The sequence below is a fragment of the Sus scrofa genome, chromosome 13, assembly GCF_054392235.1.
Source record: "Sus scrofa isolate SSC_HxYL_T2T_F1_AM1 chromosome 13, Sscrofa_HxYL_maternal_Yorkshire_Landrace_v2.0, whole genome shotgun sequence".
Classification (NCBI taxonomy): Eukaryota; Metazoa; Chordata; class Mammalia; order Artiodactyla; family Suidae; genus Sus; species Sus scrofa.
This window is the reverse complement of record NC_139395.1, coordinates 194310042-194325911: the sequence shown is the minus strand read 5'-3', so window position 1 is coordinate 194325911 and position 15870 is coordinate 194310042. Positions and strand designations below refer to the sequence as shown.

Genomic DNA, 15870 nt, shown 5'->3' with positions numbered 1-15870 from the left:
TGCCACAGATGCGGCCCTAAAAAGAAAAAAAAATGATGAATAACTCATAATGATTATTTGCCAAATTGACCCTCCCATATACCTTCCCAAGCCTGGGACTCCCGCAAGCTCTGTAAATGAATTCCATACTTCAAGTTATTTAAATCAAAACCCATAAAGTCAATCTTAACTATTGTTTTTCTTTTGTCTTGTATTCAGTTCATCAGGAAATCCTGCCAGTCTACTTTTAAAGTGAACAAAAAACCAAAGTACTTTACACTGATACTACATTTGTTGAAACCACCATCAGCGCTCAATGGAATTTGTCACCTACCCTTTGATTCTCTTAAGAGCAGATGAAGCTAATAGCAGGTTTATTGTTAGGTCTTTCTTCAAATGATGATGATTATAATTTGGTGTGCCTTAAGTAATTATAAATTATGCTACTTCCTTAAAAGTATCTCCACTATGTCCTTATGATCATTACAAACATCCTAAACATCCGTTACTAAAATCTTGAAAGACATTTCTTCCTATGGTTTATTTTCAGTGGTGGGCTCTTGTTCAAGAACAGTGGATGAATTCAGAGGATTTAGCTAAGTCTAAGCTGACCAAATTCAAAGAGAAGAAGCTTTGTTGCTTTACTTGGATTTGGGAAGGCCTTGAGAGTCTTAGTGTCACAAGAACAAGTGGATTCTGCATAAAGGAAACTATAAATATCTCATTAGGCATTCAGTTTTTATAATCCATCTAATTAAGTATTGCATTCCCTGGGTCAAAGGTAGCAATTTATGGCTCATAATTTCTACATTGCTAAAAGTCTTAATTTGGTCATAGCATTTGACTGGTTTTCATTCCTAATTGCATTTAGGACATATAATCTATTCAAGTTGATAATTTGATCCATTCAAAATCTTCAGATAAACATCAGCTGGTTCTAATAAGTCACTATTATTGTTTATCTCATTGTTGCATTATGACTTCTCTCTTAAGGTCTCATGTTTGTCAAAAATTATTGTCCAGGCTCTCATAAAACACTTTTATAATTGTAATTCCACCCCCATCATTTTCAAAGATAAATGGAAGAACTTAGAAATTAATTTGACCTCTTTGCTGCTTTGACATTCTACTGAATTACTACTGAGTTTCCTATAAAAGCCATTATCTCATTAGTAACTATCTTATTTATAATATATTACATTAAATATAAAATATTATGAACTAGGAAGGTTATCTGGCTTCATGCTACATGATTGCTCTCTTTAATTTATATTTCAACTAGGTTTATGTGCTTTATGACATTTCGGATATATTCATATTTTTAAGTATTTCTTATTTTAGTTGAATTTCATGTTCTTCAAATACAAGTTCTTGCTTTGATTTATTTCACCCTCATGAATGATTTTGTCATTTTCTAATGGGATTTTTGGAGATTACATATGCATTAAAAAATGATGTTGCCACTTAAATTTACTAAGAGTGTTGGAAGACACTGGTAGTGATACCAGTAATGATTGACATATTTGGGAGAGAAAACAAAATGAATTAACACAAATGAAAGCCAATGTGTTTAATAATTATAATTTTTATTATCAATGCTGATTTAAAAATTAGAAACACATGTAAATCTGTAAATTCTTGATGTCAAACCGATGCCTCTTCCTGGTAGTTTAGCTCTGTATATTTTCTTTGTACAACAAAACATCAATGTCAAAAAAAACCACTGTTAATGGTTATCTTACAGAATATATTCTCACATCCATGTTATACCACATCCTTTTGTACTTTATGAGCCAGTAGTTTAGGGCAGTTAAAACAAAATTGATGTTTCTCAGATCGCTTGTGATTTGCTCCCACACATTCACACTGTGTTTTAGTGTTCCAGGGGTGTTTTTGTGGATGTAAAGATGGTTTGCTGTGCAATGCTACAATCTAAGAAAGTTTTTCTTGGCTTTTAAATCTCATCTCTGAGACTTGTAATAGTATTTCTTTCAAAATATATATATATATATTGGGGTTTTTTTTTTTTTACCTTTGAGAAACATCACATTCTTAGCCCCTAAAGGAAAAGAGATGCAAAGCATTGTGTAGAAACTTTTTCATAATGTTCTCCCTATTTTGTAGAGAAATATTTCAAAGGGTAACTAATACTGCATTTCTCTGTTTTTTCTTTATTTTTATTACTTGATGAATTTATTACATTTATAGTTGTACAATGATTGTCACAATCCAATTTTATTGGATTTCCATCCCACACCACCAGTGTATCACCCCATCTCCCAAACTGTCTCCTTTGGAAACCAGAAGTTTTTCAAAGTCTGTGAGTCAGTATTTGTTCTGCAAAAAAGTTCATTGTGTCCTTTTTTTCAGATTCCAAATGTCAGTGGTAGCATTTGATGTTGGTGTCTCATTGTATGGCTGACTTCACTTAGCATGATAATTTCTAGGTCCACCCATGTTGCTAAAAATGCTGATATTTCGTTCCTTTTAATAGCTGAGTCATATTCCATTGTGTATATGTACCAGCTCTTCTTGATCCACTCCTCTGTCAATGGACATTTAGGTTGTTTCCATGTCTTGGCTATTGAAAATAGTGCTGCAATGAACATTGGAGTACATGTGTCTTTGCGAGTTGTGGTTTTCTCTGGATAGATGCCCAGGAGTGGGATTGCTGGATCAAATGGTAGTTCTATTTTTAGTTTTCTGAGGAATCTCCATACTGCTTTCCACAGTGGTTGCACCAAGTTACAATCCCACCAACACTGTACTAGGGTTCCTTTTTCTCCACACCCTGTCTAGCACTTATTGTTTGTAGTCTTTTGGATGATGGCCATTCTGGCTGGTGTAAGGTGGCACCTCATAGTGGTTTTGATTTGCATTTCTCTAATAATGAGTGACGTTCAACACCTTTTCATGTGTTTTTTGGCCATCTGTATGTCTTCTTTGGAGAACTGTCTGTTTAGATCTTCTGCCCATTTTTTGATGGGGTTGTTTGTTTTTTTGGTATGGAGCTACAGGAGGTGCTTATAAATTTTGGAGATTAATCCCTTGTCAGTTGATTCATTTGTAAAGATTTTCTCCCATTGCGTGTGTTGTCTTTTTGTTTTGTTTAGGGTTTCCTTTGCTGTGCAGAAACTTTTAAGTTTAATTAGGTCCCATTTGTTTATTTTTATTTTTACTGTCAATACTCTAAGAGGTGGATCTGAGAAGATATTGCTGTCTAGGAGGCAGAGAATTGACAATTGTCTCTTTACCTATTCAGACCACAGTTACCTCATTTGCCTTGTGAAATTAATACTGAAATCTACATTTCAGAACTAATGATGTGATGTATGTAAAATATTCTTGTACTCTGATATAGCAATTTTTCAAAGCTCTAGAGTAAAGAATTATGTTTGTATTTTGTTTTCCTTATTCTTTCCCCAGGCCTTTGAATTAACTCTTGGGACCAGGGTGAGAGGACTGATATGCTTATTACTCTAATACCTTCACTCAAATGTAGAGGATGTTGCTCTCCCAAGTTTAAAGTGTAGCAACTTTATTTCACATGCATGCTTTTAATATTTTCAAAATATTTGATACACTAATAAACCTAATTGACGTAGACTTTTTATTAGGAATATCTCTTCATTAAAATATTGGAATTAAACCCAATAGAAAGTGGAAAGTTATATAAAAACTGAAAAATAATTAAATTGAAGCATAGTCAAAGGCATCTGGGGTGTTAGTTGTTACAGGTGATCATCAAATTAATATTAAGAGTTCTTTTTAAGGAAAGTTTTGTCTGGATATATGCCCAAGAGTGAGATTGCTGGGTCAAATGGTAGTTCTGTGTATAGATTCCTAAGGTACCTCCATACCGTTCTCCATAGTGGTTGTACCAATTTACATTCCCACCAACAGTGCAGGAGGGTTCCCTTTTCTCCACACCCCCTCCAGAATTTGTTATTTGTGGACTTCTTAATGATGGCCATTCTGACTGGTGTGAGGTGGTATCTCATGGTAGTTTTGGTTTGCATGTCTCTAATAATCAGGGATGTTGAGCATTTTTTGATGTGCTTGTTGGCCATCTGTATATGTTCCTTGGAGAAATGTCTATTCAGGTATTTTGCCCGTTTTTCCATTGGTTTGTTGGCTTTTTTGCTGTTGAGTTATATAAGTTGTTTGTGTATTTTAGAGATTAAGCCCTTGTCAGTTGCATCATTTGAAACTATTTTCTCCCATTCTGTAAGTTGTCTTTTTGTTTTCTTTTTCATTTCCTTTGCTGTACAATAGAAAAAAAAAAATTGGGGAAATAAAAAAAATAAGAGTCCTGGTATTCAGAAAATTGAGTCCTTGTATATTGTTATTTTATAAAAATAAATTGTACAGGTTCAACTAGAGAGATGAAACATGCCCTTACAAATGTGAATGAAGTTTCCATTTTAAAAGCATTTCTAATGGACGCATTGCTGTGAACTGGCACTTTGATATGGTCTTTCTGATAAAGACAGGTGGACACGTGAAGCTGAGACTCAAGGCCCATGAATAGGATATCTTTTATCCTTCTGAGCCATTAAGTGATATGGCAGAAGTTGTGGAGAGAAGCCAGGCCATGACCCAACATTTCAACTTGGGCTGCACTGATAAAGTAAGATCCATGGAGGTTCATACTTAAAGTGGCTAGGACAGGAGACATGGTGAGCCGCATGGCTGCCCACGGTTTTGTAATATGTACTGAGCCTGCCACTAGTTAATGGAGCCTATGTGGTAGTAATGTATTAACAAATAGGATCAGCATTTCTTACTTCCTTAAAAGGATGGAACAAAGACACTGGAAAAGAGATGAACAGAAATGCAGAAGCATATCTTCTTCCTGCATTTATTATCAGAAAAAAATAGATGGTTGTGAATAAAAGTCAGACAATAAATGAAGTTAAAGTACTAATAAGATGTACTGATGCACCTGTTTCTTAATCTAGTAGAACTTACATAAAGTAAAATGTGAGACCTAGTAAAATATGAGTTTCTAGTAAAATAGTCAATATAAATAATAGACGAAGGCAAGTACCTCAAATTTGCTATGTTTTAATGGGGAAAAAAATGTTCTTTAAGGCCTATGTAAAAAAGATACAAAAGTAAGTTGAAGATCAATAAAATGGTAAAAAGCATCTGTAGCATTCACCCTACTACCCCCAAAATCATTTAAGGTTAATGAAATGGTGACAGTTCTATATAGGTAACAATTATTAATATATGACAAGTTTTTCAAATTCATTAAAATGCATTTAGCAGGAGAGAGCTAAACCAGAGGGAGTGAAAACAAACAAAAATAGAGGAGATTCAGACACAAGAGGTAATTTGTGAGTTTGGTCATGTTTATCCTACTGGATCCTACCCTGGAATGGCTATCTCCCATCTGCATTACCCTGTTCCCCTACCTGATGGAGTCAGGCTCTGCTGTTTTGGACTGTCATCCATGATTTCTGCACCAGTGCCACCTCCTGGCGGTTCATCCAGTATCAGAAATGAGTAGCTTCTGTGGCTGAGGCCAAGGTAGCAAGAAGAATGTGGATTTATTATCAGGGAACCTGGGAAAAGTGTTGATATCTGCAGACAGGATACGAAGAGGGGATATAAGGAGATTGGGGCCAGAGAATACTTAAGCATCATTTACACAACGGGGAGTCTCTGAATGCTGCCCTCTGCTTTTAACTGTGTGGGGTCAGTGAGGAACAGTAAACACAGATCTCTTGAGGATACTTCCTACTGTCTTGCTGGGGTTGCTACCTTAGACATAATATGTATTAAAGAGCCTAGATGTACTACTTGTGCACCAAATTTATAATTTCTTAGTAAGAATGTTTGAAATATCACATTTAATATAATGTAATGACATTTTTTTAACCATGTACCACTCCCTTCACCTCAATGATTCTGCACATCATCACAACACTGTTAACAAATAAATGAGCATCTAAAATCTGGTCACATCTCTGTTCTCAATAGCTCCCCATGAGTCCATGGAAAGGGAGTACAATCAGAAGGAAATTAATACTTATTTCATACATATAAAGTCTAGACTTAATGGCATGAACTTTGTGTTGTTTTTATGTGAAGTGCGATGATAACATTCTGAGGCAACCATTCTTATCTTTATGTAAGGAGCAGATGATAAAACAGGATCAGAATGGTTAAATAACTCACCATAGATTTTACATAACTGGTTGATAGGAGAGTTGTTGAGATTCAGTTTCAAAGCTGTGCAATTTTAAATTCTGTGCTAAGTCTAAATCCTTTACCACTTGAGAAATTATTTTTAAGAAATGCTTCATACTGAAAACCTTTCACAAAGCAAGAAGCTTATCGAATTAATGCTTATATGTAAATTTTACCAAGAGCATGTTGTCTGTTTTATGTGACTTCAGTTTTACCCACATTGAGGTGCTTTTCTAATATTGATTTTAGGTGTGCTTTGTGTCTCCTTTACTCCAGTTTGGCTTTCATCTGAGAACAAATAAACCCAATTTGCTGGATGACTAACTTGGGATATATAATACCCAGGTACTAATTATTTTTGTCTGAATTACTATTCAAAAATTACTGCCCTGTAAGAAAACTGCACACAGCTTTCACTGGCATGTCCATTTTTAGTCTTGACATAGCAGCAAATAAATCCTCTATCCCTATGACCAAAAAAAGAACATATTAGCCCACAGTTGACTATGGCTGGCATTTTAGCATAACACAAAGAATTGAAACCATAGAGAACCCTACTGACATTTTACAGTATATGCATTTTTTTTATGGAGGATGGAGGTGCCTCATTTATACATTCTAAGGAACAAAATTTAGCTAGTAATTAACAGTATTTAACCTACATAAAGTCTTTTATGCAGGCTATAAAATTAATTTTATTAGAGAAATTGCATTACACTTAACAGCTGATGACCTTATCTTACTGCAGTAATGTATTTTTCATTAAAATGAAACATTGTGTTTCAGAAGCAGGAGCCAAGAACCAGGCCTTGAATTGAAAAGGGCCACATGTATTATGTACAATAGCTGTCTTCCAAAAGAGCACATAACCTGGCGTTGCTCAGTTTATTACTGCATCAAGATGAGCAGATTTAAACTCTAATTAAAGAGATGCCATACATTGTCTTTTTACAACTTGGGTGACTTTAACTGTTGTACTATCAAGCCAGCCTTGGTAAATTATCACTGTTGTTTTGGTCTTTTATGTAAGCTCTGACGTCTAGGTTGAATTTATCAGGAAGTTGGAGTATTGACTATATTTCTACTAGCCAATATTTCTCTGTTTAATTCTGGCCATGCCTAGATACTACAGTGCTTTATTTGTTGGTAGTGCAAAGTGAATTTCACTTGTTTTTATTTTAGTTATTGTTGATTGCCTGAAAGATGTAATTTTCTGTAGTACATGACAAATACAGTAGGAATGGCAACTTAAATAATTAATCAAGTTCATGAATGGAGTGATTGCATTTTAAGTATTTTCCATAATGTATGAAAAGCAAATGTGCTACTAGGGATTAGGATACTTTGAAGTCTTATGTAAGTTTAATAATCTGTTTTAAAATCTTAATAAATTTTCAGTGTTAGCCTCCTTCTTGAAGTCTAAATTGAAGTGCTTCTTATGGTTTGAGTGGCATTCTTCCTGAGTTATTATTATAAAAATAGTTGGAAACTCATTTGGTTATGCAACGCTAAAATTTAAAGATGCATTTAGATGTAAGGACAAAAAAAGGGATAAGTATTAAAATAACCGGAGATTTTGAAATGTAAAATAAATAATGAAGAAAGTGAATTTTTAGGGAAGGGCATAGATTTAAAGAGAGATTTTATTTGACATCAAAGACAAAAACTCATTACCAACTTCCATTGATGACTATATCCCCACCCTCCACCAAAAAAAAAAAAAAAAGGATCATAATTTCTCCATTTCATAGAACAAATGGCCAATGCAGATTTACTGCTAATAACTCTGCCATCCATCGTGACTCCTGTTTCCTGGAGCACTGTTTTGTTTTTCAAAATTATAAATAATACTGGAAAAATATTCTTCCTTAGCACTTATTAGAAAAGGATAAAAAATCATTACAGTATTCATATGATAAAGTTTAATAGATAACAGTATCATGGCAATTTATATTTTCATTATTGTTGTGAGTTAGATTATTTTCTTTTGTTATTAAGTCTGTGTTGAGCTTTTTAAAATGTCCCACTACTTACACCATAAATTTATTTTATAGAGACGAATTTGGATGTATTTGGAGGATTTGATACATCTTATGCAGGATAGATTGCTAGTGTTTGATTCAGTCATAATGTCATAGGTTTCTTTAATATCTTAACTGGTCTAATATAATATTAATGGGTTAGAAAAGCAAAGATTTTGGAATATGTAATTGGAGTAGACAATATATTCTGAAATAACTTTTAGTGTGTTATTTTAGAAAAATTATTTTATCTTCACGTTTCATATTCAAATTAGAGCCTTATTCTACTGAAAGGAATTTTATCCTACAAATGATTTTTTTTATCTTAAAATCCTTTTTAAATGAAGCTCTACTGTAATTAAAAATTTAGTTTTGGGAATCGTGTTCAAATAAATGAAACTATGAGTAATTGATGGTAAAATATTAGTTGATCTAATTTAGTTTTAAAATAAAGTCTGAGCAAGAGTCCTCAAATTATAAAGAAAGGGATAACTATCAAAGAAAGTTTCTACAGAAAGTCCTGAAAACTGGCTTCACTAAAAACATCGTCATCCAGAAAATGTGAGAACGGAAATAGAATCAATATATTCCTGTTTCTTGCCCCTAAATATTTAATTCAGGGGTGCACTAGGATGAGGTAATATAACTTGATCTTCATGTAGACATAATGTTTAAGTGGCTTCTCTTTGATGTGGAAGCATGACACAATTTTGTTTCTCATGTTTAGGATAAGATAAAACCTAGCCGGAGGAAAGCAGGTGACCTAGCTACCAACTCACAATCAATTTCATGAGGGCAAGCCTGGACAGGATGCTGATGAAAACACTATCAGGCTATCAGGCCCATGCCCCATGCATACCGACCATCAGAAAGTAGGGTCTGTTTTTGTATCAACACTTACTATTCCTGGTTACTATCAAACATCCTAACACCTGACCTCAGAAACATTTACCACTTAATCCTCATCTAAAATTCTGCTATGGTGGTTTCTAATGTTCTTGAACACTGGCTGTGCAAGGCCTTCAGGTGGAAAAAAGAACCTGCAGCTGGATTATGTGCAAAAACCAGGATCCTACCCTTTGTGAAAGGGCTTACTTTCCTAAAGAATGTATTACATTCTCTCTCTTTTTTTTTTTTTTAATTCTGTCTTTCTCTTTCTGACTTACTTCACTCAAGTATGAGGGTCTCTAGTTCCATCCATGTTGCTGCAAATGGCATTATTTAAGTCTCTTTTATGGCTGAGTAGTATTCCATTGTGTATATATACCACACCTTCCTAATCTAATCATCTGTTGATGGACATTTGTGTTGTTTCCATGTCTTGGCTATTGTAAATAGTGTTGCAGTGAACATGAGGGTGCCTGTGTCTTTTCGCCAGAAAAGTTTTGTCTGGATATATGCCCAAGAGTGAGCTTGCTGTGTCATATGGTAGTTCTATGTATAGTTTTATAAGCTACCTCCATACTGTTCTCAATAGTGGTTGTACCAATTTACATTCCCTTTTCTCCACACCCCCTCCATTTGTTATTTGTGGACTTCTTAATGATGGCCATTCTGACTGGTGTGAGGTGGTATCTCATGGTAGTTTTTTTTTTTTTTTTTTTTTTTTTGTCTTTTTGCTATTTCTTTGGGGCCGCTCCCACGGCATATGGAGGTTCCCAGGCTAGGGGTCGAATCGGAGCTGTAGCCACTAGCCTACACCAGAGCCACAGCAACGCAGGATCCAAGCCGCGTCTGCAACCTACACCACAGCTCACGGCAACGCCGGATCCTTAACCCACTGAGCAAGGGCAGGGACTGAACCTGCAACCTCATGGTTCCTAGTCGGATTCGTTAACCACTGCGCCACGACGGGAACTCCTCATGGTAGTTTTGATTTGCATGTCTCTAATAATCAGGGATGTTGAGCATTTTTTGATGTGCTTGTTGGCCATCTGTATATGTTCTTTGGAGAAATGTCTATTCAGGTGTTTTGCCCATTTTTCCATTGGGTTGTTGCCTTTTTTGCAGTTGAGTTGTATAAGTTTGTATATTTTAGAGTTTAAGCCCTTGTCAGTTGCATCATTTGAAACTATTTTCTCCCATTCTTAAGTTGTCTTTTTGTTTTCTTTTTGGTTTCCTTTGCTGTGCAAAAGCTTGTCAGTTTGATTAGGTCCCATTGGTAGAAAACTGACAGAACACTATAAACCGCTATAATGGAAAAAATAAAAATTGTAAAAAAAAATTTCTGCAAAAGACTCTAATTTCTATCATTTGGGGGTTTTAGAGATACCCTCTTTTCTAATAAAATTAGCATAAAATTGCTCTGAGTAGTTCCTTACAGAGTTTTGATCATTTATCTACTTACTGTCTATTCAGGTGTCACATGTATAAGTGAAAGTGTTTTAAGATGGGTTGTCAGTCTTTATTTTCATCGTTTTCACCTATTTGAGGGGAAAATTATCAGTTAAATTTTGGGTTTAACCATAGATCTAAATATGCCAAGGATATGTTGGTAAGGTATATAACTCTTTATGCAAACAAAGCAAAGCAAATAGGTCATTCTTTTCCTTCGAAGTACTAGAATTGCCTTCTTTAAAGCATCCTTAGAGAATATTTCCAATCCCTTGCTTTTTGCTATTATCGCATACAATTATACTGTAGTTTTCCTATTAGTATTATTTAAAAAAAACCTCCAATGCTGAAGAGACTGGTTTATTTGTAGAAAAAAATAGCAATTAATTGAAATTTATAGTTTATTTTGTAAAATGAAAGCTTTTTTAAAACTGCAGCAGGAGAACCAAGTGCATTAGTGGTCCCTTTTAAACCACTTTAAGTGCAAATTCGTGAGCACTATTAGAAATCTGAGTTTTATAATTTATGAAATAAAACAAATATGTGTATGCATATATATATATGTGTATATATATATATGTGTGTGTGTGTGTGCTCTAAAACATGTAGAAACTACATTCTTTCTTAGGAAGACATTACTCAGATGCTTACTCAATGGAAATTAATAATCTTTTTCTAAAGCATAACATGAATACTTAAATTTTATCCCAGTTCTGCTTCCTCATAGATATGTGAAGGCATGTAACTGAACCTTTCCAAAAGTGTTTTCTCTGTAAATTGAAAAACTGTACTTTAATAAAGAAATATTGGAAAGAGTAGTATTTTATACTAGGAGCTTAACTTAGCCTCACAAATTTAAGTGATTAGCAAATGATAATAAGAATTATAACTCATTGTTTTACTACTTCCCTGTGCTTGAATACCTACCATAGAATTGGATGTAAATGAGAAAATGAAGTACATCGAAGAAGCAGGAATGAACATTTCAGGTATCCTCACTCCACTCAGCCCCTGCACAAAAATTTGCCGTCAGAAAAAAGCCCAAAGCTGAGGCTGATGGAGCTTTAGGTTCCCTTTTCATAGGTCAAATTCACATTTCACCCAACTTTCCTGCCACCAATAGAAACCGGTGTGTATGTACATGCATGCACACACAGGTGCATGTACATCAGAAACAAAAAGGGAAAAGATAAAACCTCAGGAATAAAATGGTAAATGCAGAGAAATACACATACATATGGAACATGGTTTCTTTTCCTAATAAAATAAAAATCAAGCAACAGATTTTTGTGTCTAGAAAAGATTACTGAACCCACAGCCCCTAGTTTCTTTTCATCACCCAAGCTAATTTGTTCAGTCAATAAACATTTACCTTTATCTAACTCCACATCATATGCTCAAATAAATAAGTCAATCTCTACTCTAAAATTTGGCAGATGTTAAAAATAAAGTATTCCATAAGTCTGTTCTTTATATCTGTGAGTCCGTTTCTGTTTTGTAGATATGTTCATTTGTAAGTTCACATGTAAGTGATGTCATTTGGTATTTGTCTTTCTCTTTCTGACTTCACTTAGTATGAGAATCTCTAGTTGCATCCATGTTGCTGCAAATGGTGTTATTTTGTTCTTTCATATGACAGAGTTGTATATGTTGTATATATACATACACACACACATCTATCTCACATCTTAATCTATTTATCTGTCAGTTGACATTGAGGTTTTTTCCATGTCTTCTCTATAGGTACTGCAATGAACACAAGGGTGCGTGTATCTTTTTGAATTATAGTTTTATCTGGATATATGCCCAGGAGTGAGATTCCTGTATCACATAGCAGTTCTATATTTAGTTTTCCGAGGTGGTTGTTTTCCATAGTGGTTGTACCAATTTACATTCCCATCTACAGTGAAGGAGAAGTCCCTTTTCTCCACACCTTCTCCAGCATTTGCTACTTGTTGCCTTGTTAATGATGGCCATTTTGACTTGTGTGAAGTGGTACCTCATTATAGTTTTGATTTTCATTTCTCTAATAACCAGCGATATGAAGCATATTTTCATGTGTCTATTGGCTGAGTATCTGCAGGTCCTCTTTGCAGAAATGTCTATTTAGGTATTCTGTCCATTTTTTGATTGGGTTATTTGTTTTTTGTTGTTGAGTTGTATGAGTTATTTGTGTATTTTGGATACTAGGCCCTTGTCAGTTGCATCATTTGCAAAGATTTTCTTCCATTGTGTGGGTTGTCTTTTCATTTTTTTAATGATTTCCTTTGCTGTGCAAAAAATTTTGAGTTTGATTAGGTCCCATTGGTTTATTTTTGTTTTTATTGTCATTATTCTCAGAGGGGATCAAACAAGATGTTACTGTGATTTATGTCAGAGTGTTCTGCCTATGTTTTCCTCTAGCAGTTTAATAGTATCTGGCCTTATGTTTAAGTCTTCAATCCATTTTGAGTTCATTTCTGTGTATGGTATTAGAGAATGTTGTGATTTCATTGTTTCACACACTGCTGTCCAATTTTCCCAGCACCGCTTATTGAAGGGACTATCTTCCCTCCCCTGAATGTTCTTGCCTCCTTTGTCATAGATTAGTTGACCGTAGGTACTAGGGTTTATTTCTGGGCTTTTTATCCTCTTCCATTGACCTACATTTGCCAAAGAGGAGAGAGGAAGGGAAGGGGGATGGACAGGGAGTTTGGGGTTGGTAGATGGAAACTCTAACATTTAGAATGGATAAGCAGTGAGGTCCAACTGTATTGCACAGGGAACTATATACAATCTCTTGGGATAGAGCATGACAGAAGTATGAGAAAAATAATGTGTGTATATATATATATGTATATGATGATTGTGTCACTATACTATATAGCAGAAATTGATACAACACCATAAATCAACTATATTTTAATTAAAATTTAAAAAATAGGAGTTCCCGTCGTGGCGCAGTGGTTAACGAATCCGACTAGGAACCATGAGGTTGCGGGTTCGGTCCCTGCCCTTGCTCAGTGGGTTAACGATCTGGCGTTGCTGTGAGCTGTGGTGTAGGTTGCAGACGCGGCTCGGATCCCACGTTTCTGTGGCTCTGGCGTGGGCCAGTGGCTACAGCTCCGATTCAACCCCTAGCCTGGGAACCTCCATATGCCACGGGAGTGGCCCAAGAAATAGCAACAACAACAAAAAAAGACAAAAAAAAAAATAAAAAATAATTCCAGGAGTTCCTGCTGTGGTTCAATGAGTTAAGTATGCGGTGTTGTCTCTATAGTGGCACAGCTTCAATCCCCAGCCCAATACAGTTAGTTAGTTATGGATCTGGTGTTGCCTTAGCTGTGTTGTTGGCTATAGCTCCGGTTCAGATTTGATCCCTGGCTCAGGAACTTCCATGTGCTGTGGGAAAATTCCTATCCACTCTGTTGTATTCCATGACAAGGTAAAGATAAGAGATGGTGTGACCACTATCATTGCTAGAAGTTAGGGAAGGCTGACCAGAGGAGATGAAATGAATCATTAAATATTAAGGAGAAGATTAAGAGGCAGAGAAATAGAAAGCTCCTTTTAGATAAGGAAAGAGAATAAAAAACAAAGCATAAGAGGGCATGATGCGTTCAGAGAGCTGTGGGAAGTGTTGATGATGAGTATAAGATGCTGAGTGGGGAGTGGGGAGCAGGAACAAAAGGGAAACCACCATGTAGAGGAGGATGAGTTCTATGGTACAGGTGACAAAACTCCTTCAGCAGAAGAGCTGCCTGAGTGATCATACCCTTACAAAAATAACCCTGTGTTACATGGAAGAGATGGTTTAGGAGGGAGTGACAATTTGGTGGAGACCTATTAGAGTAGGAGGGAGTGGCAAGGCTTTCGTCCTTCAAATACTTTTATTTCCTTCAAATACTGCCACCTTATATAGATAGGCCCAGATCACCTTATTTATATAACAGTCCCTGCTACTGCTTACCCCTTTTTCTACTTTATTTTTCTTTTTTAAAAGTCATAACATCAATAGTTGAATTATGAGTTTCCAACTAGAATGGAAAATTTATATTTGTGGACTTCATTACTGTTGCCTCATTGGCCAGAATATCATCTAGGATGTAGAGCTACTCAGTAAATACTTAAAAAAAAAAAGAATGATTTTTTTTTTTTCTGCATATGAGCTTATGGGGATGTGAACTAAAGTAATCACCATGGGCATGGAGTAGAAACACTGGCCTCAAGAAGCTTTTCTAAATTAAAATCAGCAAATGAACTGGTGATATGGTGGATAAGATAAGAGAAAAAAAGAATAAATGAAGGGGCTTCTTCATTCCAAGCAAAAGAGACAGGATGAGTTATGACCATCTAGATAGAAGGCAATAGAAAGAATATGTTTGGGGTAGAGATAATAAGTTCCATATGGGACATTTTGAACATCAGTTGTCTGTGGACTGATAGAATTATAGGTCTGGAACCTGGGAGATCTGATATTAACATAGAGATCTATAAATGTTCAAAAATTGATGGCAGTAGAGGATATAAGTATAGAATTCACATAGAGAGAATAGGAAGATAATAGAAATACTGTGAACTTCAGAGCATTTAGGAAAATATTAAGACCAAGAAAGAAACTGATAACTTTAAAAAATTAAGAATAACAAATATGCCATCATTTTAAACCAGTAACTTCTGTAGATTTGGAATTCAAGGAAGCATTTGGAGGCTTTGAAGTTGATCACCATTCATCACGGGGACTTAATACTTGTTTTTTAAAAGCAACAGCGTGAGGAAGAAAAAAACAACGTTTTGCCAGCATATTTTGTAGAGTTTTTGCATCTTAAAGTGGGCAAATTTAAGTTTTCAATCATCAAAAACATGTAGGCTAATGATTGAGCTGAATTTATTCAGCAACTGAAAGGTGATGCTGGTACCTACACAGTCCTCATCTGTCTCTCACCAGTGACCTGAAAGGACCAGCATCTGAAGGGGTCTCTCTTGTTTCTAAAGTCGACACTTGCATGGTTTTCTCTCTGTGTTATTTTCTGTTTAAATATGCCTTTGGCTTTATATGTTACAAACCAGAAATAAATGGACTTTTAATCTCTCTCTAACTCAGGTTAGCATGTAGCCTGTCTCAGGTGCATATCCTCTTCCTCTCCTCTAAATAGGCCATGAAAATTCCATTAACATCAACCTCTACAATGACATCAGGATGATGGTGATTACTCCTAAATGCTTATTAAAGAAGCATTTGGAAGCCATCCATCTATTGGTAAGCTTAGTCCAACTTACACCTTGGAAGCTAGCCCTTCGCCAGTTTCAGTCTATTGTTGCAGTGGGACTGAGGGTGATTGCTACAGTGATTGGGGGG

At 35.3% G+C, this 15870-nt stretch overlaps 1 protein-coding gene and 1 long non-coding RNA gene across 6 annotated transcripts in view; both read left to right on the top strand.

The window, feature by feature from the left end:
* ROBO2 (roundabout guidance receptor 2) overlaps positions 1-15870 on the top strand; it is a 1676226-nt gene that overhangs the window by 139803 nt on the left and 1520553 nt on the right. The window lies entirely within an intron of this gene.
* LOC146397821 (uncharacterized) lies at positions 9784-15130 on the top strand. The gene is made up of 2 exons (XR_014825331.1): positions 9784-13466; positions 13742-15130. It is a non-coding gene; the product is annotated as an uncharacterized LOC146397821 (long non-coding RNA).